Source organism: Anomalospiza imberbis, chromosome 13 (assembly GCF_031753505.1).
Source record: "Anomalospiza imberbis isolate Cuckoo-Finch-1a 21T00152 chromosome 13, ASM3175350v1, whole genome shotgun sequence".
Lineage (NCBI taxonomy): Eukaryota > Metazoa > Chordata > Aves > Passeriformes > Viduidae > Anomalospiza > Anomalospiza imberbis.
This window is the reverse complement of record NC_089693.1, coordinates 5830756-5858358: the sequence shown is the minus strand read 5'-3', so window position 1 is coordinate 5858358 and position 27603 is coordinate 5830756. Positions and strand designations below refer to the sequence as shown.

Genomic DNA, 27603 nt, shown 5'->3' with positions numbered 1-27603 from the left:
CTAGCTCTGACCTTTTTTAAGGTTCAATAAACCTCAGAACCTGGCTTTGTGGAGATGGGGACAGATCTGCCCAGTGCATAAATTGATGCTGGCTGTAAATATTCCCTCTCTGTTGTGCTGCTGCCATGAACACACCGTGCTGTCAGTGCTTTGCTTGAAGAGCACACTTGGTGCTTTTGCCCCCCCCCAGGCTTTAAAATGATTGACCACTTATTGTCTGGGAAGTGAGCAGCCTTGTCTCGTGCCTCTTTGGGAAGGGTTGGACAAATATTGAGGCTGTGCACTTAATAACTTTCACTTGTGTCATTTTCCCTGGAGATCCATAAGCAATATATTTCTTGACTCCGAGGTAACACTTCAAATGAAACTTTGATGCCCTGAGAAATACCTGCAAAAAAGACAGAGCAAGGATCTACTCACCCTAACCCAGAGCTCTTGTTTGAAGCTGAGATGTAAAATACAGATGGGGATCTGATGTTTCTTTGAACCCAGATGCAGCTGAAATTAAAGATGTAATTCAGAAAAGCTGAAAACATCTTGACTGTCAGTTTGAGCTCAGTGGTTTTCTACCTGCTGGAGCAGAGAAAAGCAAGTGAGGACAGCATAGGTAGATAATGTGGAATTTTTTAAAATTATGATTTTTGTTGTTAATTTCTTGTTAAAGTGAAGGTTTTCTTAGAGTTTAATTGTGCTCAGAGGAAAGAGTGAGAAGAATATAGCTGTGATGGTTCAAAATAATAAAAAGAAGGATAATAGGGCAAAGGGAAAAGCTAATTATGAATGTTACAAAGGAAAGGCATGAACTGGGTCAGTTCTTTGCCCTCTGAGGTTTTTCTAGTCCTGCTTGCTTTAATGCCTCATGCAGTTTGATTTAAAATGTTCACAGTAATGGGAATTCCACTGGTCCGTAAGCAAGGAGACCTTCCCATCCTGAGCTCTGGCTCAATCCTCAAACTAACATGTCACCACCTTTATTTCATCTTTGTGGTTTCATTTCTTCACCCCTTGTAATGCTGGGACACATTCTATCTCTTTTTATAACCAAGAAAATTATCCTTAAAAGATCTGCAGCCTCTGTAGGTCAGTTTTCTGCAGTCTTGGAGGTGGATCCGTGACAGAATGGTACACACTTTCCTCACTTCAGCTTAAGGTTTGATGGAAAGGCCAAGGTTCTGTCTAATGTAATAAACCCAGTATTGGCCATTTTACAGAATTTTACTTTGAACTAGGGCGAGTGCCATAATTATTTCTGGATATTCCTCATTGTGTGGATTTCAGGACAGGTCAGCCCACCCTTTCAAAACAAAACAAAAAAAACCTTTGTGTATCAGCATGGTCCAGAGCAGCAGTTGATCACAAGATAATATAAATAACAGGACAGGCTCGTGGAGTAACATGAGGAATAAAGCTGACACAAGGACTCAAAGATAAACGAAACTAAGAATGAAATCCATGCCATGAGAGCAAAATGTCACAGCTGGAGAACATCAGGGCTCCCAGTTCCCAACAATAGTGCTGCATTAGACACATGGGCGAATGCCTTTTCCTTTTTAATGGGAAGAAAAAACAGATTAACAGACCAGAAGGGAACTGCAGTGTGAACTGGTTAGATCTCTGACAAACAGCACAGGAGCTTTTTTTTTCCTTAATGATTTGAGCATTTGATGTGGTATTTCTGAAAGCACATTGGGACCTTTGTCTGAACAACCATTCCTGAATCATTGGGTGGAGAGAGAGGTCCAGAAGGCAAAAGGACATGACTGAGGTCACACGGAGCCTGTCTTTAAAGGAAAGAAAAGCTTCCTGCTCTCCAGGCTTGTTCCATCTGGATGACTGAGGAGGGTTGAAGAATTCTGCTACTATTCACCACTTGCCTTTAAAAAAGAAGTGTTTTCCTTGCAATCTTGTGATTGTTTACACGGTGAAATGTTGGTTGTTTTTTTGTTCTTGCTGGTTTTTCTTTTTCTTTTTTTCTTTTTTTTTGTCACTTGAAAGTGAAAGGCGGTTCTACACAAGTTTATTTCTGTGGGGAAATGGGGCAGAGTGACTCAATGGGTTTATCTCTACTCCACTGTAGCTGCTTTTCCAATTAAAACTGCTGGCTGGCAGTTTGCATTATCAGGAGAACAGTGGGAGCTGGGCTGTGCTGAGGATTTGATGGCTGGATTTCTCCCCTGCTCTGGGAGCCACCATGCAGTAGAGTGGCAAAAGCCACTGGAAATTCTATCTTGGCCTTGCAGGTGGATGGAAATGTTCAGCCATTTCCCAGCCAGTGTGAGCAAACTGATAGCAATTCCCAGGAGCTGGATCCTAATTACATCTCTGCTTGGGGATCATTTGAACCTTTAATGAGAGGTTGGTAAGGAGAGAGGGAGAGGTGGTTTTTTATTACAGCTGAGGAGAGAGGAAGGCTTTACTGCCAGGGAATGTGGGCTCCTTCCAGTGCCATGCTGAAGTAGATGTCTTTCCCACTCATCATAGAAACAGTAGCTGCTTCCTTCTGGTGGAGGGAGTGGGCAGGTTTGGCTCATTTTGTGGTTCATTTTCCCCACATGTTGCTTCCTGGTAGCAGGATTTTGCTTTGCAGAGATGGATTTGACACATCGTCCCCAGTTCTAAAATTTGGTGGCATTTATTTCAGTTTTTGGGGGACAGGATTGAGGGGGGAAATTTTTTTTTTTTTGACCAGTATCTCCAGGTTGGTAATGTCATAGGTGGATCCACTGGGGTACAGACAGTGGTAGGCCAGAAAGGATTATTTTATATTTCCCACTGACTTCTGGCCACAATTTCTGGCTGATGTCTCCAGATCAGGCAATTGATGTTCAGACATTAATTTGCAGGGACAGAGCTGCCATAGAAACTTTACCAGGATTAGCTCAGTTGCTGCTCTCACAGTTTTCTTTAGCCACTACCCCTTGACATTGAAGACTTTTCATGGGATTGTTGGTGCAAAGTCATGGAATGGCTTTTTGGAGTCCACCATGTCCCTGTAAGCTTCTGAATCGTGTGGCCTGGGAACTGAGCCAGTATCAGACATTTTAAATCAACCAGACAGAGAAAAATGCTTGAATAAACTTTTACAGGAATGACAGGAGGCAGTTCTGGGATGTCCATGACAAAACAGCTTAAAAAGCCTATAGTGGTTTTATTGAAGTCTCTTCAGCTTGAAGAATAACAAGTTGCAAGACCTAGCCTACTTTTAAATCCTGGTGTAGTTGGAAGCCTTTTGATGCTCACTTTGTTTTCTGATTACTTAAAAAACCTAATTCAGTTCTATTGCTGCTCTCAGCATTTTGAGACTTTGACCATCTAAGATTTGTCAATATTGTTCTTGCCATTCTACACTAATTTATTGTAGTTTACCTTTTGCTAACTGTGGGTTTTGCAGATAGAAGGTTTTGTAGCTTCAGTGAGCAAATGCTGACCACAGCATATGAGCAGAAATAAACTCAGCCGTGAACGGGGAAAAAAGGAATTTGAGGATTTCTTTTGGATCCCATCTTTTGTGATGCTCAACAAGTGGCTGAGGACCAATGTGAGAAACTTTTGGATAGTACAGGCTGCTTCTATAATGAGGAGTCACTATGTTCTTACAGTGTCATGAAAAGTTCTACTGAGAATTGACTGAATTTTTCACAGGGGGCCAATATGAAAGATACTGCCTCTGCTCCTCTGCTTCCTCTTTGAGGTGTTTATAGTCTGAATGTCTTAGCTGTGTGGTGCCACCATAGGAATGAACACACTAAATCCTCAGCAGGCCCCTGGGACAATATCACTGTTTTTCCAGACTTTGGCACCAGGAAATGTTTCGCTGTACTACTGAGTTAGTAGTGAGGATGGTGTAGTTTAAGCTGCTCATCTTCCACTGCCCTCTTTGTTCTCATATTTACCTTCTTTTGTAAGCTTCCCACCTGAGCAGCTTCTTAAGCAACCTCAGCAGGCTTGAGAAGGATAATTTCATAAGTAACTGCTCTCTGAATTTCATAAGTGACTGCTCTCTGAATGGATACTAAAAGGAGTAGGCAGGGATGTTTTCTTCAAAGTCCCTTGTGCAATGACTGTGGGTGTTGGAGGAATCTGCTGAGGAAGGGATCACACAGGCTTCATATTCTGTCAACAGCATCTTCTATGGTTGCTGCTGGAGAAATGAACCACTGATCTAATAGGGACTTCTCAGGCCCTTCAAGCAGTCATACCTGTCCTTTTCCAAGTATAGATTGGAGCCCTGGAAAGCAATCATCACTCTAAAAAGGCTGGATGTGTCCTGTGTGTATATCTGGCTCACTAACACAACTGAATTTCCAGCTGAGACCCTGGCAGAGCTTGCAGCCAGGTGCAATACTAGCTGAGCTAAAATAAAGCCTCTTAAGTCAATCCAGCTGGCATCCTGCTGAGTGTCTCACCTTTTGGCATCATCTTCTCATTTACTCATGCTCCTTATTGTGATAGAGCTCTTTCTGTTGCCACATTTCCTTTAGCTATCATAATTCACGCTGATGCTTGGCAGCCAAATGGTTAAATGCATTTGGCTTTGCTGTCCTGCTCAGTCCCTGTAGATTGTGTTGGAAGAATTGAATGAAATTGATAGAGCTAGCATTACAGTGAGCAAAAACCCCCTGAAGAAAGAGTAGATGGGTGGATAGAGAGAATGACCCCAAAGAAAACAGCTGTCAAGGGCAGCTATTGGTTTATCTTTCATTGAAAGAGAGACGTAATGAATTCTAAATTAAGAGAAACTAGAAGCAAGGCTGTTTATCAGCTCTCTGCTGCAGCATAAACAGGCACTTTAGAGGTATCGACTGCAGTCTCACTTAATGTGCCAGTAGGTGCATTTCCTCAGTGCCTGGGAACACCATGAACCCCAGGGTGGACTAAAGCTCTGATATTTGAAATATGCCAGGTCAGAGCAAGAACTGTTTTGCATCTTGGTCTCCTTTCAGAGGGTCTTTGAACACGGTTTTCTTCTGTTTGGTGGCTGTAAGAGCAGCGTAAGCACGTGCAGCCCAAATTGACTTTTGCAAAAGGAAGACAAAAGGTCCTGACTTAGGTGAAATCCCCAGGGACGGCACTTTGCAAGGGTCTCCTTGAAATTATCCGAGGTTCTGAGCGCAAAACAGCTCCTCAGTAGATCTGCCCTGAGAAATTTCAAAGAAAATGTTATGCCACCTTCTTATCTCCTCCTATTGTGAGAATAATTGCCTCTTTGTAGCCCCACTGTGCAGACCCTGGATGAGTATTTATTAAGTGAACATTCAAGAGTGGCAAGCAGTCTGACAACTGACTCCAAATAATGTAATAAGGCTGACTGATGACTTGTCCTTGCCATTCTTGACTGTTTTTCTCCACAGCCTGTCTCTGAGATGCAGGATAGGAAAGCTGTGTCTGCCCAAAGGTGGGTTTGTGCCATGAGCATAGATTCCTTTAGGCTCCTAATTCAAAGGAATTCTTGATGCTGGAAAGCATCATCACCTAGACAGGATCCTCAATTATTTACAGAGACATATACGTCGCAGAACATATTTCAGATATTGTCCACAAAATTCTATGTGAAGCTTGCCTTTGAAAGAAACTCATACTCTCAGCAACCAGTTCATGGCAGACTGACATCTGAACTTGTGTTTGTGAACAATGTTCCCAGAAGCAAACTTTTCAGAGCTGATATAATACATCCAATTAACTTGTTTGATATTTCAGAGTATATCTCATGAGAACTAGTGAGCATTTGGTAAAACAATACTTTTTGCTTAGATTTGATGGAAATTTTGATTCTGCTGATTCTGATTTGATTCTTCTGATTTTGTCTCAAGCTCTGGTGTTTGTTTTTTTGTCTTATGTTTTGAGAGATGCCAGCAAGAGTTTTCTGCAGCCTGCCCAATAACTTGCTGATTCTCTGGATTTTCTGTATCTTCATTATTGAGCTGTAGGTCTTGGAAGGGGTTGAGTATAAACGGCTGAGCCACAGAGCCCAGGATGCTGGAATGGGTCCTCCATTCCTTCATCAACACCACTTTTCCTTAGCTGAATTGTTGAAGATGAATTTGTCTCAAAGTGTCAGCTTAATAAGGTCCAAATCCAGATGCCAGGGATGAATATGGCTCATTACATTATCCCCTTGTGAAAACAATCCTCACCATCTTCTGCGGTGTTTTGACTCCTCTCCTTACTTGGCCGCATGCTCTTTTGTCATTTTTGCACATTTTCATGTCTTTAATTAAAAGAAAAGGCCTTCCCCATGGAAGATTAATTAGGATAAGTGTGCCACCATTAATATCTGCCATGTTTGGAAAGAGATGATTCACCCTGTGATTAAAGCCAAACGGAATCTGGAATCTGAGGAGTAATTAGCCCTCAGCGGCTCGTAAGTCTGAAGGAAGCACTATTTATCAGTGGCAGTGCTAATGCAATTACTTCTCCACTGCAGCCTCCTGGACTGATAAATCATGGCCTGAGCATTGGGAGAAGCTATCAATTCAGGATTATGCTTCTTTGAGTCTACAAAGAGAAAAAGGGAGGAAACAAAGGGACAAGCAGCTTCTCAACAGCTCTGATTGTATCAAAACTATGGAGGCCAAAGGAATCTGAGGGTCTTTTCTAAATACATTTCCTGATGTACAAAGCTGTGAAACTTTGCAAAAATAATTGAGATTATGACCTGTTTTTGGGGGTGGGGGGAGAGAACTGAATCCAAGAGAAGCTTATGTTCAAACTGTGAAATTTGGGCAGAACAGCTTATCTCTGCTGAAGCTGAACTTGTGATCCATCTTTCCTTAGAACATTTTTGCACGTTTTTCCTATGTTGGATCTTTTTAGGAGTGGATGGTGAGCAGTGAGTGTTAAGATGCTGCTCCTGTTTTCCCTGTTGCTGGAGAATTTTTTTTTTGGGGACTATTTTGCAAAAAATCTGGAGCACCTTTCCTGTGGGATTTAAAAGATTATGAATACATTAATCAACAACAACAAAAAAATTTTCTTCTTTCATGTGTATATGCACTCAGTCTCTGAGTTGAGGCAGAAAGTGATAAAATGTTACCTGATCCCCTTTGAGAAGCCAGGTGCATCCTTGATGGTGCTGACCTTGCTTGGAGAGAAGTGCTGCCTGTCTCCATGAAGGATTTGTCCTCAACACTTCCAATTCCCACTCCCTGACAGAAAGCTCATAAAATGGTTTGTTTTGAAGACTGAGTAACCTCTGTCTCTTCATCCTGGTGTTTCATAGGTGCCATTTTCCAAATCTGAATCACACGGCATTTCACCACATTGAAAGTAAGCTCAGAGAACCTAGGCCACTCCTGGAGTCTTTCCAATTAATTCCACAAAATTCTGCCATTTGCCTTTCATTTACATTGCATTTCTCAATCCCTTCCATTTCCTGTAATTCCTAAGGTGGAACCAACCTGCCAATAAAATATCTGGAGGTTGTGGATGAGAATGTAATGGGCTAGGAACTGATTGCTGGCCTGGACCATGGGGAAATACCTTGGTCCTTTGCATTATGGTAGTATAGAAATACTCTGGGTTTAAACTTGGCTTCTTATCTCTGACTGGTGCCCAAATAAACAAGTGCAGCTGGGAGAAATCCAGTAGGGTTCAGACCAGATGAAATCTTCCTTCTCACAGCAGCAACCTGCTGATAGAGTTGTTCTGGGATCATTCTATCTTCTCTGACATGGAGGCATTTGGGCCAGGACCAAACTGTTTCTTGCACTGGTTGAAACTGTGACCCTATTTTAGATGTGCAGGAGAAGCCTTGTTGGAGCTGAAGTCTGTGTAAGGTGGAAGACATGTCCAGTGGCTTTTTTCAGTCACTTATGTAAGGATTTTCCATCGTATTTCAGATCTGCTGCTTGAAGCAGAGAAGGGAATAGGGTTAATTGTGGAGCAGCAGTGCAAAGGTGGAGCTTGTCCTTCAAATCCCAGGCAGATCTTCCTTCAGGAACATGGAAGATGAACAATGTTTAGGATACTCTTGTCATAGGTGTTAGTTATGTTGGTTTTTTTTTTTAAGCAGATGGGCAAACCAAGTCAGACTGAGATTTCTTGCAGGAAAAGATAACACATAAAATTACATTAGCAGCTGCTGTGTTGTATTTGTTGACATGTTGGCTGAGTATGGAACATGTCACAGTGAAACGGCTCCAGCATCAGTGAAAGAACACCATTTCTTTAGGAGCTAAAGGGAGAAAGAAATCTGATGTCCCCTTTGACTGCTGGAAGAAAGAAGCCTTAATCACCTACTGGTCCTCTTATAGAAAAGATCTGGCATGAGATAAACATTTTTTCTGAGATGATTTTCTTTAACAAGTGTGTCCTTGACCTAGCTAGTGAATTATAGATGCTGTTTGTCTTGTATCAAACACTTTGATTCTTTTTATTTTCACAGTGCAAACATAAGGTAGTTTTTAGCACTGAAGAGTGGTTTGCCTTTCTAGGTCCTGATCTCTCATGTCAAATTTTTGGGCTGGTATGTTGTTCCACAGGCAGCTTCTTAGGTTTGGTGTTGGCTCACAGACCCTTATGAAGATCAAAGGGATTAAGCTCAAAATTCAGGGAAAATATGGAGAGAAGGTAAGGGCTGCTTTTTTGAGGTTAAAAAAATTAGTATTTAGACAAGTGAGCCCTGCCTTAGTGCCGTGATAGCAACCAGTTAAAATCTTTAACTGGAGCTTGGAGCCATGTGGTGAAATAAGGCATGGGCTCATATAGTGGAACTGGTGATACTAAACTTCTGTGTACCTATTTTTATATGTATTCTCTACAAGAACACTTGGCTTGTGTGAAGAAAGGTGGTATTAAGAAATTTCCAGTACCTGTTGGTACTGTGTGATATAAAGTTAACTCCAGAAATGAAATGCAGGCCAAGAAATGGTTGAAATGACCCATTGCCTTCCCTGCTCTGCACTGCCTCAGGGCAGGTCGAGTACATCAATTTTCTGTCTAGAAGGTCAGTAGTGGGAGCTGTTGGTTTGCCAAGGAGGTGGATTTCAAGAGACTTCTGAAATGTGACTGCTTGACTGGTTCTAGTTACCACAAACTTAAATTTGTGAAAAGGCTGCAGTGAGGGGAAAAAGTAGCCAACACAAGTGAAAAGTAACTAAATTTAAAACAAAAAGGTTTTTTTTTTTTTTTTTTTTTTTCACTTGTAAGAACAAGGAGCTTTTGGTTCCTGATGCTTCTGTTAGGGGCTCAGTGGGCCAAAGGAAGAGATTTGCAAGGAGAAGTTGGAAGGATTGTTCCCTCTTATGGGTTCTTGTTGCATAAATCCAAAGTCCAAGCATTTCTTTTCCCTGGCTATAGGAGTGGTGGATAGAGAAAGGTGCTGGGGATGGAAGGAAAGTACTCCACCCAGCCCTTAAGATGACCTGCTAGTTGCTTATTTATAGTCTGTGGTTTGAGCTGGTGTTAAAGCCCTTGCTGACTTTGCAGTGGTAAATAATACTGGAGAGTTGGATTGTCAATACCTCATAAAGCTGGGGATGGCTCAGTAATACACAATGGGAAGTGAGGTGAGACTGGCTTTAGATGTAATTCAAACATTCAAACTTCTTTCATAAAGGCTGTTTTTTTTTTTTTCTTTTTCCCTGAACCTCCTTTGTTATTTGGCATGGCTGAATGGATTGAAATAGAGACACCAAATATCTCACTCGTTCTTCATTCCCAGCTGAAAAGGCTCCTTAAGAAGTGGTCTCCCATTTTAACTGGAATCAGTTGCTTCCCACGGATTTGGTTAAACACTCAAAGATTCCAACCCAAAGTGAGTTTTGAAGAGGTGCTGAAGCAAAAGTCTGTTCCTGAAAGCAGTTTAGACACGTGGTTGCAGAAACTCTGTTGATAACATTCAGGTTCCTCAGTAATGGACTGCTTCTGCTGGCCTTGGAGTCAAGGACCTCACCTGTTCCCATTCCCAGCACAGTAATCCCAGAATATCCACAGCACCCCTGCCTGGAATAAGCATTTTTAAAGAATATTCTAGGTCTTGTTTAATTCTTTACTTCTAGTGATTAATTGCAGTTCTTTCAGGAAGCAGGAATTAGGGCTTTTTGCTCACTTCTGTTTTTTTTCTTGACGTCTCTGAAAATCTCAGCCAATGTGTTGATTTTTTTTCCTCCTCTTTGTTTCTTAATGCCTCAAATACTGCCTGTTTTGTTAAATTCTGGCTGTGGTTAGACTTGTAAGTATTAAAACAGCATTTAACAGAACTACCTGAGAAGTCTGAAACAGCTGGGGAGAGAACTTCCTCTTAGGAGATTTAAAGCCTTTTCCTGGAGCTGCAGGAAATTTTTCAACATGGTAGAAAGTTCCTTTTGCTTTCCTCTGTATCAGCCTGGAGTTTATTCACCTCATAGTGTGTTTTTTTTTTTTTTTTTTCTGTGTTGTGTTTTCTTCACACCTGCAAAACCGATCAAAATTCACCGTTAATTTTCTAAACTTGCTTGTTTGCCTAGTTTCTTCAGAGGAACTTGAGATATTAACAATACTAAGGTCCCATGCCAAAAGCCTGATGTGTGCAAATGTGGGTGTACAATTTGGAAGTAATCTGTGGAGCTGCTGGCTGCAGGCAACTGTTAGAGTTTTAGAACCATTGTTAGCCAGTTGTAAGAACACAGGACCAATTCTGAGAGGGGTTTTCCCCTCTCTTTACACTTGTGCAACTCAGCAGCTCACACAAAATTGTACACTGGACATACACATGGCAGTTGCAACTGAGCAGCCAGTAGCCCCTGTGACCAGAGGGACTGGGTAATTGGCTAAAGTGGAATTTATATTTCAAGTTCTTTGCCATTAAGTTACTTCTGAGCTTCCCAGGGGCCTGCTGCACTTGGGTTTTGTTGACAACCAGAGGTACCCATTGGCCCTACCCTTCTTCACTGTCCCATTTGGGGTTCCATTCCTTGATACTAACACATCAAAATGCTGAATTAAATGTATTGCTTAAGGAAAGGTTGTGCAGGAGCTTCAAGCCATGCAGAAGGTGAATTGTATTGCTCAGCACCTGGTGTCCAAAGAGCTTGTGGCAGCTGCAGGCAAGAGCTGGGTTCCTTGGACCTCTCTGAAATGTGTGGTGTCATCCTGACTTTACAAGTAGCTGGAGGCACAGGAAGACATACCTGAAGTGCCATGCAACAGAGCCTCATGCTCTTTTCCTTCCCTCCTTTCTCTGGGCACCCTCAGCTCAGCAGGACCTTTCAGCACCCAGCAGCCCCCCTGGGAGGCTGCAGCAGGGATAAATTGTGTGCACAGCTCAGCCTGACAAGAGCCCCAGAAGGATCCTCGGCTCGCTCGTTAGCAGCAGACACCCGTGGTGATGCCTGGCTCCTGTTCAGGAGGCAGCCAGCCATCCCCACTCAGCAGCTCTGCAAGCACAGCCAGCCCTGCAGATGCCTTCCAGCAGCATCCAACGTGCCACAGAGGGGCTTCCAGTCCAAAAGCCCTTTGCTGTTTTCTCTTGGAGCAGATCTGGTTGCCTTCATTGTCAGCCCTGCAGAAATAGATTAGTAACTGCCCTTTCAGCTGGAGGGAGCAAGGCAGACAGTTCAGGAGGAATGTGATCTGAGTGAGCTAGAAAGCTCAGACCTGAAGCATCACTGTAAATATCAGAATTCCCTACTGGTCAAATGACAGGCCTGGGTAGCATTTCACTGCTGGGTCTGTTTAATCTTTTTCCCATGCCATTGGAAAATAGAGAGCTGTGAATTTCCTGCTCAATGCTTCATTCCTGCTCAATGCTTCATTTTTGTGCAGATGGAATCACAAAAAATGTCTTTTAGGACCTAATATTATCCATCATTGTTTTTAAATCTGGTATGTTTGCAGGTGTAACAAGCCTGTGGGGGAAAGATGATGTTTTTAACATCTGTGCTACTCCAATGTTTTTGCAGCCAGTGGAATTAATTATTATTTTTTATTATTGCACTTAGTGATAAATGTTCTGCATTAGTGAGGAATGGAGGAGGAGTTAACATTGCTGGCTTGCTCATTACTTGGAGCTGAATGGACCTTTTCATGTCCTTATCAGAGATCACTTCTGCTGGCCTCTGACCCTTCAGTATATGCATCCATTTCTTCCCATGAAGGAAGTAGTGGAGAGATTATACCCCAGTATTTTTGGGCATCATCACAGGATTTTCCAGGTCCACACTGAGAGCTTGAGGCATAGACTGGGAGTGTAGGAGCCAAGGGTGAGAAGGCCAGAGGCAATGCACACTGTTCTTTTCCTGGCTGAAGGAAGGTGCCTCAGCTGCTGTTGTAGGATTTTGGCCACTTCTCTCCCATCCTGGGCTGGCCAACATGAGGTCATCCCAAAAACCACACACTGATCACTTGGGAGGTATGGGCAAAGGGATTGATCAGAAAGAATCCACTGGGAAATCGTAAGTACATCAGTGATGTCAGGGATTTCTGCTTCTCCATCTTCCATTCTTACCCTATTTTTGTTTTGTATGCTATTTATGTATATTTTTGTATGCCATTTCCTGTTACCCTCCTAAAGAAACCATTTTAACAGAAATCTTCTAACACCATATGTGCTGGTGATGAACTCCTTCCTCACCACCCACTGGCATTAAAGACTATTAAGGTAATTACACTTGCTCTGGGAGACAAATAATTTCAAGAATCCATCCTGCAGCTGCAGAGAAGTGAAATTCTGTTGTGCCAGTGATGCCAAAGTATCTGCTGACATTTGTGTCCAGCACAGCAGGGGAAATAAATTTTGACCTTAGACTGTGTGGATCAAAGTGAGCATTGAGGGCTCTGATCTTCTTGCCCCACCTTGTCTCCTGGCCCATGGGTTTTGTTAGTAATTCCAGCTTGCTCTGGTGGCTTTGCCTGAGGCTTGGGATATGAAAGCTTTCTCTCTCTCCGTGGCTCCAGTAGAAACAGGAGTTTATTAATTTCCACACCTCACTGGAAAATAACAGATGAGGCATCTCGAGGAGTTTACATTTAAATGTTTGGCTGGTTTTAGTCTGGCTGGGAGACTGAGAGCTAAAATCACAGTGGAAATAATGCAAGTTAGGGGAATTTTGAGACATGGAAAACTGCTCTTGTTGACTCCTTGGCAACCCTCCCCACAGAGGTACAAAATGAAAATACCTATAGCATCTCTCTGCTCAAGGATCTGTAGATAGTAGAGAAGAGATAGATAAGCATTTACATTGGCCTAAAATATGTGGGTTTATTATGCTATGAGGCTGTAGTCAATAAACATTTATCACAGCATTTGGAACTGTTTGCAGGTCCTTCTTTATCTGTTTAGTGATTTTCCCTTGTGTTACACTTTGTGGCATGACTCAAGAGTTAAATACAGTCAGTTCACCAAAGTGATGCCAATGGGAGTGGATGCTCCTAAATTTGTGTCCCTCATTGCATCAACAGACTGTGTTTCAGATAAGATAGTTTGATTACAATTGTTTCCTTTTTTTCTAGTTTGCTTGGATTGCAAATTCTGTGCATTGGGAGAAATAATTTTTTTTCCTGTATCTGTGTTATAGCATGTAAATTTCTAGGGTGAGCAGGGCTGCTTGGCTTTCTCGTGATACAGGGAAGAAGCATTGAGAATTTAACTAAGTTTTCTGTCCCTGGGAATTTGAAGATGGTTCAATTACAGGTCAAAAGCAATTCTGTGCAAACTTCTAATTTGAAAAATGTTACAAGAAGGAAATATACATCATTAACTCATTTCTGTTACAGGATAACTATTTTTCCTCTTCATCTTTCTTTCAGCAGTAGTTTGGGGAGCCTGTCCATATAATTAATGATATCTGATTTATGTTAATCACTTATGATGTCTTTCTTGCTATGAAAAATGACTATATTAAGCACACCTACCTTTCATATAAAACCTCCAAAACACGCTCACTAGAGTAAGACAAAAAGAGTGCTGCACTTTAATGCCTGTGCTTGACAAACAGCAGATATGCTCAGGAAGGAGCTGGAAATTGAAAAGTCAGTTTCTCCAGCCTCTGGGGATGAGAGGATGGGAAGAATGGAACATAGCAGGGGCAAGACAAAGGGAGGTTACAAAGAAGGCTAAAAGGGCATTTCTCCTGTCCTTGCCTGCTAATGGACACTCTGGCCAATGGCCTCTGTGGGATGTCCAAGGACTGTCCAAATGGATCTTCTCATTGTTTGTAACAATGTGGTTTGTTGGGTGGGTTTGGAGCAGGCCAGGAAGGAGGTAAGAATTTAATGACTCTGAGCTTTTTCATTGCCTATGTTGAATATTTCCCGGAGACTGCCAGCCCAGAATGTTTCAGTGGAGCTAAATACATTTCAATTACTGCTATTTTTAATTAAAAATAGATGTCACAACTCATTTGACACTTTGCTCTGACTTGTGCCTTGTTTAATCTGCAATTATTTAGAAGAGTGCTTAAGACAGGCTACCGAGATGGGGAGTCTTTGCAAATTGAAGTATGAATCTAATTTCAAATGACATTTTGGCAGCCCCAGTAAGCTTTTTTTTTTTTTTTTTTTTGGAATTCTGCTTCATCTTCCATCCACATAGAAGAGCTCCCAACACAAAGCAGAGAGAATGCCATGGTTTGAAACCATGGGATGGGTGCAGGGAGCTCTCCTCACCCCCCTGTGCTGGCAGGTGTTACCTGTGTATGTGAAGACAACTTGTCATTCATATGTGGTCTGCAGCTTCTTGGGGTGGTTGAAGTGAGATAATGTGAAATAAAGAGAAAAGGAGAAACCTGCTTGAACCTTGTTCAACAACTCTGTTTTATCAGCTGGATTCTTCTTGAGTGAAGGCTTTGCCAAGCTTTTCCTTCTTGGTGTACCTTAAAATTTCTGTCCTTTTTTATGCGGGGAAGCTGCTTATTAAGAATCTCAGCTAAAATGTGGCATCTAGGGTTTTTTTGGGTGGGATTCATATTTCTCACTCAGTTTTCCAGCTTATGATATGAAGGGGTGAACAGTTTTGCTGAAGGCCACACAGTGAGTGGCTGTGCCAGGAGGAATACCTTGCATAGTTTTTTATTCCTGTAAATGTCCTTTATAATGATGATATTGTGCCACCACTAAGGCAGGTGTTCAGTGGCACAAAGTGTCAGCAGCTCCTACAGGTTTAAAGAAGTAGGGTAGGAGAAGAAATGGCCTTTCAGATGTGGCTTGCCCTATATTAAAAGAAAAAAAAAAGGTTTATTTGCTCATTATTTCTTCTCTGGAAGTAAGTGCTTCTTACAGCACAGAAAATAAAATTAAGGAAGAGATGGTTGGTTGGATCAGTCTTTGGCTGATGTGACTGGGAGCTGCCAGCAGTGCGCTCATTCATGTCCCCTCACTGTCCTTTTCTCCCACCTTGGTGTCCCCTGCTCCCCAGGCTGTGACACATCACAGTGCTGGCCACATCTTCAGCCAGGTCTGGTCCTCTGGAAACTTCTTCCAGGCCACTGGGTAGACTTTCCAGTGGTCAGTCCTGCTGTATTTTTGCATCCTCTATGGAGTGGTGGAGAATTTGGCCGACTGACCAAAGCCTACAGAATGTATCTCAAACTTTCAGCTATAATCCTGCACCTCCCTTTTGGCAGGACTTTTATAAGACTTTTGCATTCCCCCAGCCTTGTTCCTCCTGAAAACCTCCTTCCCCCACTAACACCTTAGGCTGGCTGGGATCCTGGAGTTTCTCCTTTCCAAATGAAGGGTCTGGCAGGAGGAGGGATTGTCCCCCAGAGTCAGCTTGGTGGTGGTTTCAGCCATTAGAAGAGCCCTAAATTAAGAAATTTTGCTTGGTGTTAAGGCCAGGATTTCATAATTTTCTGCTTTTATTAGTTTGTTTGTACTTCCTTAGCCCCTGGATTATAGATTTTAAACCACGGACCTTGCTGCAATCCATCTCTGTTCTTTCTTAACTGTGCTGTTTGGCTCGGTCTGATCCCACTAGACATTCAGCAGAACATCTAAAAAGCTGCAAAAACTAGGGGAAAAAATGCAGAGAGGAAAAAGAGGGAAGAAAACCTTTTCTCCCTTTCACCTTCCAGAAATTTTGGCCACGCATGGCCCAGAAATGAGGACTTTCCAAGACAAACGGGCTGCATTATCACACCACACTCCCCTGGCAAGGAAAGAATTTTGACAGCCTAAAACCATATTTTTCTGTGGATGGGGGAACAAATAGTTGCAAAGCAAACACTGAGCGTGTTTGCAGGTGCTGTGCTCCATTGTGCTTGCCAACCAGATGTTCTGTGCTGGGACGCTGCCCTGGCCTTTTCTGGGATGAAATGTCACTCTGGATGAAATAGAGCAAAAACCCTGCACAGTCTCTTAGAATGAGCTGAGCTTTTAATTTGTCAGCTATTAATATAGCTGTGTCTTTGTATTGCACAGGGCACCCGGCAAAATAAACATGTAAAATTTGACCTTCAGAAAATTAACTACCATTGGACCATGGAAATCTGCCTTGCTGCAGCAGGCTGGGGTGTACTTAGGTACTATGGCAGAGCTTTAAAATCCCCTTCCATATGTCACAGGACTGGAATGGTTTCAGGGTTTTTTCTCTGCATCAGGTACCTTGATCTGCTGTAGCTGAGTGCTACCATATGCATCTCGTGGTGTTCTAGGGGAAGGTGACAGAATGTGCACTTCCAAAAGGCAAATATTAAGGATGTCTGTAAGTAACTATCCTAGAGTTGTGTTTTCTCTATTGCTCCTGTAACAGGTTAGATTTGGGAGAAAATATTCCAAAATGTTAGCATAGTGGTGCTGGGTCTTGTAGCCAGTGATCCAAGAGGGAATTGTTTGACAAACAGCAGGATTTGAGCAGCTAAGCTTTGCCAACACATAGTTTTGCTGTAAAGGTGGGTCCTTTCTGTGCTGGAATGACTGAATACAGCTATTAACTGCTGCTTTGGATCAGTAAATCCACTGATGCTTCCACCTTTGCTTGAGTGATGTCCTGCATGTGTTCCTTTGCTTTTCTAGCTTTGTTCTTACTGGAGAACAGCAGCAAAATTTATGATGGAAATGAAGCAGATTATATTTAGCCTTTACCAAAAGGGCTCTGAGGAAGGGATTTGGATATTGACTCTCAAGCTGTTATTCCCTCCAAGGCCAGTGGATGCTTTTCTCAGTTTCTTGGTTCATCCAACAACAACTTGACTTATAGGTTTTCCCTGAATGAGCAGAAATCTGTTTTCACTGCAAGGAACATTTTATGGTGTCAACTTCTCCCATACATCAAGGATCAACTTTCTTCTCCCTTCTCCCTATCCCCTATTGCCCAAAATGAGCACCCCCCCACTTTTTTTTTTTTTTTTTTCATCTATCACAAGGGCCACAAGAGTAGCTTCTTTGTTTTCCCTGTTTTTTTTGACCTTATTTCACACATGCATAAAACACTTCCCTTGTGCTTGAAGCAGCACTGCTAATTGACAGGGATTTGGAGGAAGCATACCCATGTCAGCTACTGTCTGCTCTGGGATCTCTGGAGAGTATTAATCACGGAATCACAGAATTGTTTAGGTTGGACAAGGCCTATAAGATCATACAGTCCAACTGTTAACCCAGCACTGCCAAGTCCACCACTAAACTATGTCCCTAAGCATGAAAGAGCTGTTCTCTTTCATCCTGGCAACTCCTCTTAGAGATTTGCTTTGTTAAAATACCACAGGCCACATTGTCATGTACACAAAAGCCACATTTCACCTCTCTAGCAATGCATGGCATCCTAGGGTAGATATAAATAAAAATGGCCTTCAGAGTTCCATTTGTGCTCCCACAGAATAATGCAAACCAGCCCAAAATGAGAAATCAGGGCTGTGTGAGAGGGAGGATGCTCAGATTGTTAATGAAGTGCTGTCCCCAAACACTTGAACACTGTTGATTCCTTTCCAGTTAATAAACCATTTATATGGGGCCTGCTTTTAGCATGGAACCAAATGCCTTTTTCACTCAAGCTGTGATGTATAATTATATAGCTGACATCAAACATGAGCAGATACCAAGTCAAAGGAATGAATTTGGTCCTGTTCCTGTAATTCCATTTCCATGTTAACAATTTTTCTCCCCCTCTTTGAATTATATTTTTATTGAAAGCTTCAAAGGTCAGCTTAGACATTCAGAGAAAATTTGTAACTCAGATTGTTTAGTATTCTCTCATATAGCACAGCCCTCCATTACCATGTGTCAGCAAATTAAGGAAATGAAAGTTGTGGCCAAGGATTACAATAGTGCTGGTGCTAACCTTTTACAGCACATGGCATACTATCAATTTTAGCCACGGGAGAAATGTGCTGTTCACATACAGCAAGTGGGTGTTGAAGTTTTTAATCTAAAAATGAAATCTTGCCTCTAGGAGAGACAAGTAAAGGCCATAGATCTTCCTTGCTGCTGGATGAACCTCTTGAGCATCTGAGATCTTTTCAGCCACATGTTTTTCCTTTATCCATTTTTCCTTCCTTTCTTCCTCACCTGGAGACAGAGGGGCATCTATTCTACTCGACTGGAAGGGCAATACTGTAGCACAGAGATATGTGGGTGCCCATATATTCACAAGATGGAGGGCCAGGGGAGATGGATGGATAACCTACAGGCTTTTTCTTAGCTGCAAAACCCTCACGAGGTTTAGCAACACACATTCACCCAGCATCAATCTTCTGTGCAGTCCTAGGGAGGTTAATGGGATTGCTCAGCTGTTTAAGTACCTTGCTGAATGAAGGTGATAATTAATCAGGCTGCAAATTATTCTGGAGAACCCAATTTTAATGTGAGGTTTGCCTTACTCAATAGTTGCTATATAGTTGTTCAGGGCACACTTGATTCAGCTGGGCCAAGAGAAAACTGATAGACCAGTTTCACTTAATTGCTATTCAGTGTTGGGTTTTGATTTCGCTGGGAGTGTTTCTTTTCCCTTTCAGACATGGGATTTTTGACCTGCTTTTCTCTGTCTTCACTCCAAATCACAGCAGCATATAGCCTGTAGTCTTGGAAAGGCTTTAGTTTGGTCTCTAAATTTAAAAGGCTAAAGGCAATACATAGATGGTTCTAAACTGTTGTCAGAAATTAATTTCCCTGGAGTGCAGTGTAATAGGGTCAGAGTTTATTGGGTAATGCTTAGTCAGTAGATGGCCCAAAGATTAGGAGTTATTTTAGCTGGGGCATGAATAATTGAGCTGAAGGCAAACTAAAGTCAGAAATGCCTCTTATCAAGTTCTGTCACTGTGGGATATGATCGTTCAGGCTTTCATGTTCCACAGAACTGGTGTTAAGTTCAAAGTGGTGTTGCCAGCTGAGCAGGTGGGGAGCAGCCAAGGAGCCCATTCATGCTGAAATGCCTTGATGCCTGGGTAGTCTGTAAATGCTCTTTTGGAGAGAGAGGTGGTCCCTCAGGCAGGATTTCACAGCCTCTGATTTCATCTCCTGCTTTTATTTGGATTTAGAAGTGGTGGCTTGTGGCTTGTCTTGCCTGCACAGCGTCACCCCAGCAGTGGGTGGGAGAATCAGCTTGTTGCTGGGCCAGGTTTAACACCCCTTCCCAGTCCTGGAGTGTTGTAAGGGTCATGTGGGCATGCCCTTTCCTACCCATTCTTTAAATGAGTTTTGCTGTGAGGATGGACTGGCAGGAGCAGAGGTTGGCTTGGGAGGCTGTGATGGAGTGGAAAAGATCCCCTGCAAGCAGAAGGTGGAACTGGGAGGTGAACCATGCTCTAAGACCCCCACAAAACTACTCATTTCTAAGTTTGTTTTCTGCTGGAGTCTGTGAGCTGAAGAGGTGTCTATCCCCTGCTACTTTCCATAGAGCCCCTCGTGGGGCTGTTCCTGATTTTAACTCACTTCTATAAAGATGATCCAGTTTGTTCAAACTCTTATGAGCTCATTTTGACAGGAAAGACTCTGTAACAAAGGGGCTAATAATATCCCAGAGAAGGAGAATTGGAATGCACCGAGAATCATAAACTTGTCATCTCACATAACTGCAGCCAGAGGAAGAGGGAGACTTATAACAAGGAGGTTGAGTTAGCCTTGAAAAACAGGTCTACTTTTGGATTTAGAAATTATAAAATCTGTAAATAGAAGGTGTATTTTTTTGGTAAAAATGCTGAAGGAAATAGAATTAATATATTTTAACTATTTTATAGTCTCTTCAGATATGCATAGAAAGACCTAATCCTATTATTTCAAATGTAATATTTCACACCAGCCATTTTCAAAACTGTTGCATTCAGCAGAAAATTGATAGAATTTCCCCAGGGCTGATAAACTGGCAGGCATTAATTTGGGAGTCCATCAACCAATACTGCACTCAGAGATCTGAAATAACTGGAAAAGTAATAGATAGGGAACTGTGCTGCTGCTAGAGACCATTTCAGAGGTGGATTAATGGGACAACAATTCAGAAATGGATCCCTGATGCCTGGATAGCCATCTTGTTCCAAAGGTTCAACCCCAAATAGCAATAGGGGTGTTGAAAGGTGCATCAGATGGCATCTATCTCATACACAGAACTCAACAGAGTCTAAGTTAAACACAACCCACAGCTGCCAAGGTTGGGGGCATGGAGGTTGTGTCCCAACTCAGACTTTTGGGATGTTATCCTTCTGCCTCAAACGCAATATGGGGGTCTTCTTAGCATTGCTTTCCATTTAGTTGGGAGAAGTAAGGCTTGTTGGCATAAGAAATACTGCAACTTTATGCTGGGTAGGAATGGCAGAAGTGAAGCTGACAGGAGGCAGCTGGACTACAAATTAGAATTGAAGCAGACCAGTCTTTTCTCATTCCACTAGCTCAGGAAAATATTGAAAGCAAACCGCTGGCAAGTCAGCAGTGAAAAGCAAATTAAATTTGGGACCAGATGGTGTAGATCAGTATAATACAAGTTGATGTCAATAATGCAGTGTGATTAATGCTGCCAAGAATATCACTCACGATCTTTCCCAATTTCAGGTGTTATTTGTAGCACAGGTGAGGTGCACACAGATGCGTGCACAGATCATTTTGGAAAGTGGGTTTTAATTGAATCTCTGTTCCAAGAGAAAGTCTGTGTCCAGATTTATCTGGCAATGTGCAGCCACTAGAGACTGTCCTGGAGGGGGGAATCTGGGGTTAAGAAGAAAAAGAGCAGAACATAGGGTTGTATGATCTCTGTCTGACCATGAAACTCAGTACAGGACTGGATCCTGACCACTGGAGGCTTGCGTGTCTGATAACTGGGCAATGCACATCAGATTTATGGGTGTGATTTTAGCATGCTTTATATCATTCCAGTAATTATAAATTTTGTTATTTCTCAGTAAATATGAGTGTATCTAGGTAGAGTGTTGGCTCATCAATATTGCCTTATTCTTGTCAAGCTCTTCAGTGGTGGTGGGTATTGTCTGACCATAATACGTCCTCGAGACTCTTCATTTTCGAGTGCTCTGTGAATTAATTATGAAGAATCTTTCATATAGTCAATAGTCTCAGTGTCATAGTTCATCTTCTGATGGCACACTGAAATTCTGTGTGACTATCTGACTGAAAAATGAGGTCTATGTAAAATAAAGGCCTCACTGTTGGATTAGATACCAATCTGCAAAACAGACCTGTAAAAGATGAGTTTGATGATAGAATGAAGAATAACTTTAAAAGTGAGTCACATTGTTTTGAATGATGTAGTTGTTTTCCAGAAAAAATCTGTTTCCAAGGATCAGGGCATCCTTGGCAAGCTTAAATGTGCAGTAACATCCCTTCTTAGTGCTGAACTCTTTTATTTTGAATGTTTTTTGGTGAGGAACTTGGTAAGAGACTTCAGCTTTTCTCAAGGGATGAGTATCAGTCAAAATTGACTTTTTGCCACCTTTGCCCCTAGGCAGATATGAAACAGGCCATCTCTCAGGGCATATAGACACTTATATCCTAGGTATAAGGAATTATACATTCAGATAGAAAATCTAACCTTTATAGAAGAATATTTTGTTCTCTGACTCTTGCCTTTCAGAATATATTTTCTGTGACTTGATATGCAAGTCCTTCATTCTCTGGATGTGCCTTTTTTGGTGCTTCTCATGCTCATTAATCACATTAGCCATTCCCAGTCTTTGTAGAACACTAGGAGTTAATATATTCCCTCCCTTTTGTGTGTGTTTATAAGCATGTGTCTTCCCTTTGGTTTGTATTGACTCTGAAGGCTGAAGTGAGGATCAATGGCTCAGATTATTTCCTTGCTGTCAGCTATTGACTTTCTCTCAGCCTGATAGCAGAGCTCCTTTCCCAGGGTGATGCTAGCAGGGCAGGGATAGGAGGGGGAGCTGAGCAAAGGCTTCACAGAAATCTTACACTTTATCTCAAGGCATCTTTAACTGAATGCACATGAAGATGAGAGAAATTGCCAGAAACCTGCAATTGAGGGTGGAAAATTAGAGAGGCTGAAACTCTCTATTGATGATGCTAAAACTGGGATAGCTTTTGCCTCAAGAGGTTTATTTATTTATATGATGATTGTTGTTCTGCTCAGATGGTTTTGAAGCTGAAAGTGGTTTCTTTAGCTAAACTGCTGTGCAGGTTGGGCAGTGTGGATTCCCTTCACTGCAGCAGAAATAATCAAGATCAGTATGTGTGCATACAAAATCCTCCAGTTTCTGAAGAAAGGCTTTTCCTCTGTTCATCTATTATGCTGTGGGTTCTTGATTCATAATTCTCTGCTAGATCTGTAATTATCTACATCAGAGTACAGAAGTCACAATTTAATTCCTAATTAGAACAGCAGCATTTTCCCTTTTCTGCCAAAGATGATGCTCAAGTGTCAAAATAGAGAAAAAGGGTAGATATTTTCAAGGGAAAGTGAATTTATTGGAATATTAATAGCTTCATCTTCTATTAAACAATAGTCTGTCTTCCAGAGTCCACATTTTTTTAATAGGGAAGTAAACATTTTTTTATCTGGAAGAATTCTTTGGGCTTTGAATTAAAAATTATAAGCTTTTAGTTGACAGTATAGATGGGCAGGAAAAAATGATGGAGTAAAAGGGAAAGAGAAGCTGGGCATGAGTGAATCTCTGAAGGACTGGCAGCTGATTCTGAAAGAAGAGAAGGTCCTGTGTTGGTCAACATCTCTCCAACTTGGCTTCTTTTCCCACCTCCACCCCTGAGGATTAGGAGACTCCTTCAAGCCAAAAGGAAAATTTCCACTGACCTCAGTGGACTGGAGTCCTTGGCATTGCCCCAGGGCTGGAAGACACAGTGGGAGAATGTGTGTGGCAGCCCTGACCCAAAGTCTGGGTGCCAGGGTGGGAAGCTGGAGTGGCAGGTGGGATGTCTGGTGCTCCTGAGCCAGCACTGAGTGTGAACTGGGATCCACTGCTCTGCTGGGTGCCTTGGGCATGGGGGTCATGGAGAAAAAGCTGGAGGAAGGAAGGATGAGTGTGTCCATGGGCTGAGAAACACCTTGGGTTTGGATCTGGCTTGGGTTAGCTTTAGATACTGAGCCTGTCTGATCTGTCAAAGTTGGAGCTGTAATTGGGCAGTTCAAGGTGTCAGGGGAATTTAAAATAAATGCATTGATTAAAGGCAGAGTATGGTTTAGCTGACCACAAAGTTGGCACAATCTCTATTTTGCACAAGGGAGATCCTCACAGATCTTCCTGGGCTGGGATCCAACCCTGCCCTCCTCTCCCCATGCTTATTTTGTTGATCAGCTCAACCCTGCATTTTAATCAACACAGCCCATCATTAATGTACATACCTAGCTATGTGTAAACACAAATATATAAACTAACTTCAGCTAGGATGGAAAGATCAACATCTGCCTTTAGCAGAATTTCCCCCCTTGGATCTGCCTGAAAGCAGACCGTGGAGTTAGCAGTTTAGCCCAATTTAGTTTTCATTTAACCAGACCAGAGAGTCTATATTACAAATGACACGTGGCCACCACAGTAGCATAGTTGCTGTTTACCTAATCAAACATGATTAATGCATTGGTTTTACATTAGGATCTGCTTTTCCCCATTGTGAAAGTAGTCAAGGGATTTTCTTTGTCTGCTAGCAAGGAAGAACAGGTTTTTTATCCTATTCTGCTTATTGTGCAGTCATGTCAGCAGTAAAAAATGTCTTTTAACATGCCTTCTTTTATCAGTAGAGAGATCAATACAGCAACTTTCTGAAAGCATAATTCAGTTACATGTGTTGTGAGAGACTAACACGGACTCTCTTGGCGAGAATGCTTTTCAGATAGGCAGGGAAAGACATCATGGACTTTATTTCAGAGCAGGGTAAGATTAAAGGGATTTCAAGTGTGCTTTGAAAATATCTTATAAAGGAGGATGGTTCAGGCTTGCAGAGGGGGATCCGTGTTCCAGAATGGAAATTGAGAATTGCTGCAGATAAAGTTTGCCTTTGCATCAGTGGTGGAACCAACAGAAAATCTCTGCTGCTGAATTGGACCTGAACCTGAAAATGACAGTGGTGGATGGTGAGGACAGTGGGTAGATGGATCTGTTGGCTTCAGGGGAAAGCCACCCCTGAAATGGAAATTTTCACCCAGGAAATAACAATGAGGACTAAACTCTACCCTGAGATAAGCTGAGAGATTTTATGGTATTTTGAGAAGCGTTGGACAGATATCTCCTCAGTGAACCTGCACTTGGTGAGTGAGGGGTACTGAAGCTGTTAAAGGAGGCACTGAGCTACACCATGTTCTGCTGTTTTATCTTGGGTAGGACATGCTGTTAAAGGAAGCACAGCAGCACTATTGGATGGCTTTTCCTGGCAGGAAAACGAGGAGCTGACCTCAGTTAAGTGGGCAACCACTTAGACTTTGGCTGGGGCATCACTACAAAGGCTTGGAAAACATACATCCAGTGTGGTGTAGAGGCTTTTGGAGCACCACCTGCCATAGGTCTGGATTTTATTTTCCCATTTATAAACACCAAGGAGGTTTTCTTTGTCCCTTGAAAATGCATGAGTCCTTGACTCCAAAAAATTTTGGGCCAGTACCTTCCCTTGATTGTCATTCACAATCCCTAATAACCAGTCAGGATAAATTTAATAACTCGTGACTACTTTTTTATAGCATGCTCACAAAATCTCATCTTGAATCAGGAGAGACATCCATAAAAGCTACTGAAATCCAAAATATTCATCACATAAGTCACTGTCACACATTTCTTCATTTTTTTCTGATGACTTTGTTGGCCTTAACACATTGTCAGCCTTGTTGGACCTCACTACCTCTCTACAGGAATGTTTTAATTTTCAGAGAGATTCCTGTACTTGTCATAGTCATTAACATGTAAATGCATCTCATAAAGCACTGAAATGAACTAACAGTTACAGCTTTTCCAGCCATTAACACGTGTGATAGTTAAGCCTGATTATGAACTTCACCTCATTGGCAACACGTTTCTGTGGGTCTGTGAATTTCTCTGCCTGCTCTGAGCTGGACTAACGTGGGAGTCCATAAAGCTAAAGTCTAATTAATTAAATAACAGCACTAGTTCTTGCACTGGGCTTAAATGTGCCAGGGAGCATTTTTTTCCAATTCTCAAATAAATCTGCTTATTGAAAATACCATCCTAGAAATAGGAGTCTCTGACTTTGAGAGATGCCCTGGAATTTAACAGCCCATTATTTTTATATGGGCAATTTATTGCAGTCAGAAGTGATAGAGTTCATGGAAAGCGGGTGGATGGATGGCTGAATCATTCCATCACCTGTCATGACTCATTCCCATCATTTCCGTCTCCTCACGAAGGGTGCATAAACATGTCTGCAGACTCAACCACGGCCCAGAGCATCTCATTAAAACATTGCCTTGCTTAGAGTCAGAAAAAAGGTTATGAAGCCCCATGACTAGGTTAGAAGAGAAGAGGGATTGAGATCTTGACTGCTTCATTCAGAGAAAGGTGTCCAAACCAAAAGCACACCCAGGGACGTCTGCTTGAGCTTTTTCTCGAGTTTCTCACTTTGCAGGCAATTGCACAGATACAATTCCCTCAGGAATTTTGTAGAGCAGTTTGGTCTGGCTGTTCTGCTCCTCAAGTTCTGCCTGCTTTCAAGGGTCCTCTCATTCTCTGGATGATACTGGATGTGGTGACCTTGTCGCTGGTAGTTCTGTGTCAAAATATGCTGATGTATCATCTCCTCTAGATACAACCAGATGTTTTGGTGATAGTGAGCCAGATGACTCCTGCTGGAGCTGTCAGTCAGTGAAGTTAGCACACACTTCGTGTATATTCTGTCCTCTTTCCTCAACAGACTCCCATAGGGTGAACAGTGCAAACTCTTTTGTGGCTTGGCTTAATCCACCTTCAAAGTGGAACCCAGCCTGTTCCTCCCAGCAAGAGCTCTCTGGACCCAAGCTCTGAGCTGACCTGCTGTGAGCTGACCTGGCCAAACGCCGCGTGGCCAGAGTTAACTCGAGCAGAATTTATTGGCTTGCAGAGGGCACTGCATAATCCAGTTACACAACTTCACTTTCGGAGCTGGCTTGTGTCTGGCCAGGTTGGAAGATGGGTAAATGTCTCTGGAAAATTATTTATTATTATTTCTTAACAAAGAAATCTTGTTGTTTGCTTGCTGTAATGGCTGAGAAATCTAATCACTGATTAAGCTTGCGCTAGGGTAGGGATGCTTCAAACAGAGCATCAAAAATACAGTGTGTGTACAAAGGAATTCATAATCGGGATGTCACACACCCTCAATAGCAAGGGAGCTCCAGGCTGAGCCCAGCAGTGATAAGCTCATGCATCTGTGTGCTTTGTGAAAGAAACACAGTGCCAGTGGAGAAATGAAGGCATTTTGTGGCTCAGAGTAGGGTTGGGACACACAGTAGGTGTTCCCTGATGGATACAGACTCTGGGACTGCATCCCTGGGGTGCAGCAAGGCACGAGCAGGTTTGAGTTTGCCAGCCCTTGGCCTCTGGTGGAGCTCACAAAACACGAGCAATCTCTGTCCCGTGTCTTCCCTAGGTCTGTGCCTTGCAGACATCACCTCAGCAATTGTTGCTGGCTCTTCCTGAGCTGAATCCTTGGCCTCCTGAGCTTCGTCCCTGGCTCTGCGTGGCGATGTGATGTAATCGTGCGAGCGCGGCCCCTTTATTGCACCGCGAGCATAATGCCCCATTATTCTCTAGACAAGGGTAGGGGGAAACAGCTGTTTTACTGATTAAGTAAATAAAAGCATGGCTCTCCAGTCCTCCTCCCTCATCCAGCACACAGAAATCTGCCCAGGCTCTGCGCATCGTCACCATCCACTCAGCTCCTTGCCCCCGAGTGCCATGAAAGCAGCAGTGCTGCAGCTGGAGGGCTGCCCTCACCTTTGCTTGCTCTGCTCCAAGTGGTTTTGTGAGTCAGGCGCTTTGCTTTTGCACAGAAACCCTTATTCCACCCTGCCTTTCCATTTGCTCATGCCCCTCTGCTGCCAAAGTAACCATGGCAGGGCCGGCGTGGGGGGGTGGAGGGGAGGGGAGCTGCGTTGCCAATCTCTCATTAATTTCTAGATGCAGAATGATGGGGGTGATGCATGTGAGAGTCTAATAATAATGACCTGAGGTCCCAGGCATGGTGAGCAAGGCAAACTTCTTTAACTAACAACTTAATTATAATAAATTTAAGTCTAAGAGCACCAGGCAAGTAAATCAATCAACCCTTGCAGGCGGGCTCATTAAAACTAGCGAAGTACAG

At 42.6% G+C, this 27603-nt stretch overlaps 2 long non-coding RNA genes across 2 annotated transcripts in view; both read left to right on the top strand.

Annotated features, from left to right (window-relative positions):
* LOC137481773 (uncharacterized) overlaps positions 1 to 27603 on the top strand; it is a 53011-nt gene that overhangs the window by 11462 nt on the left and 13946 nt on the right. The gene's annotated exons all lie outside the window — the stretch shown is intronic.
* LOC137481775 (uncharacterized) lies at positions 137 to 535 on the top strand. The gene is made up of 2 exons (XR_011003680.1): positions 137 to 224; positions 350 to 535. It is a non-coding gene; the product is annotated as an uncharacterized lncRNA (long non-coding RNA).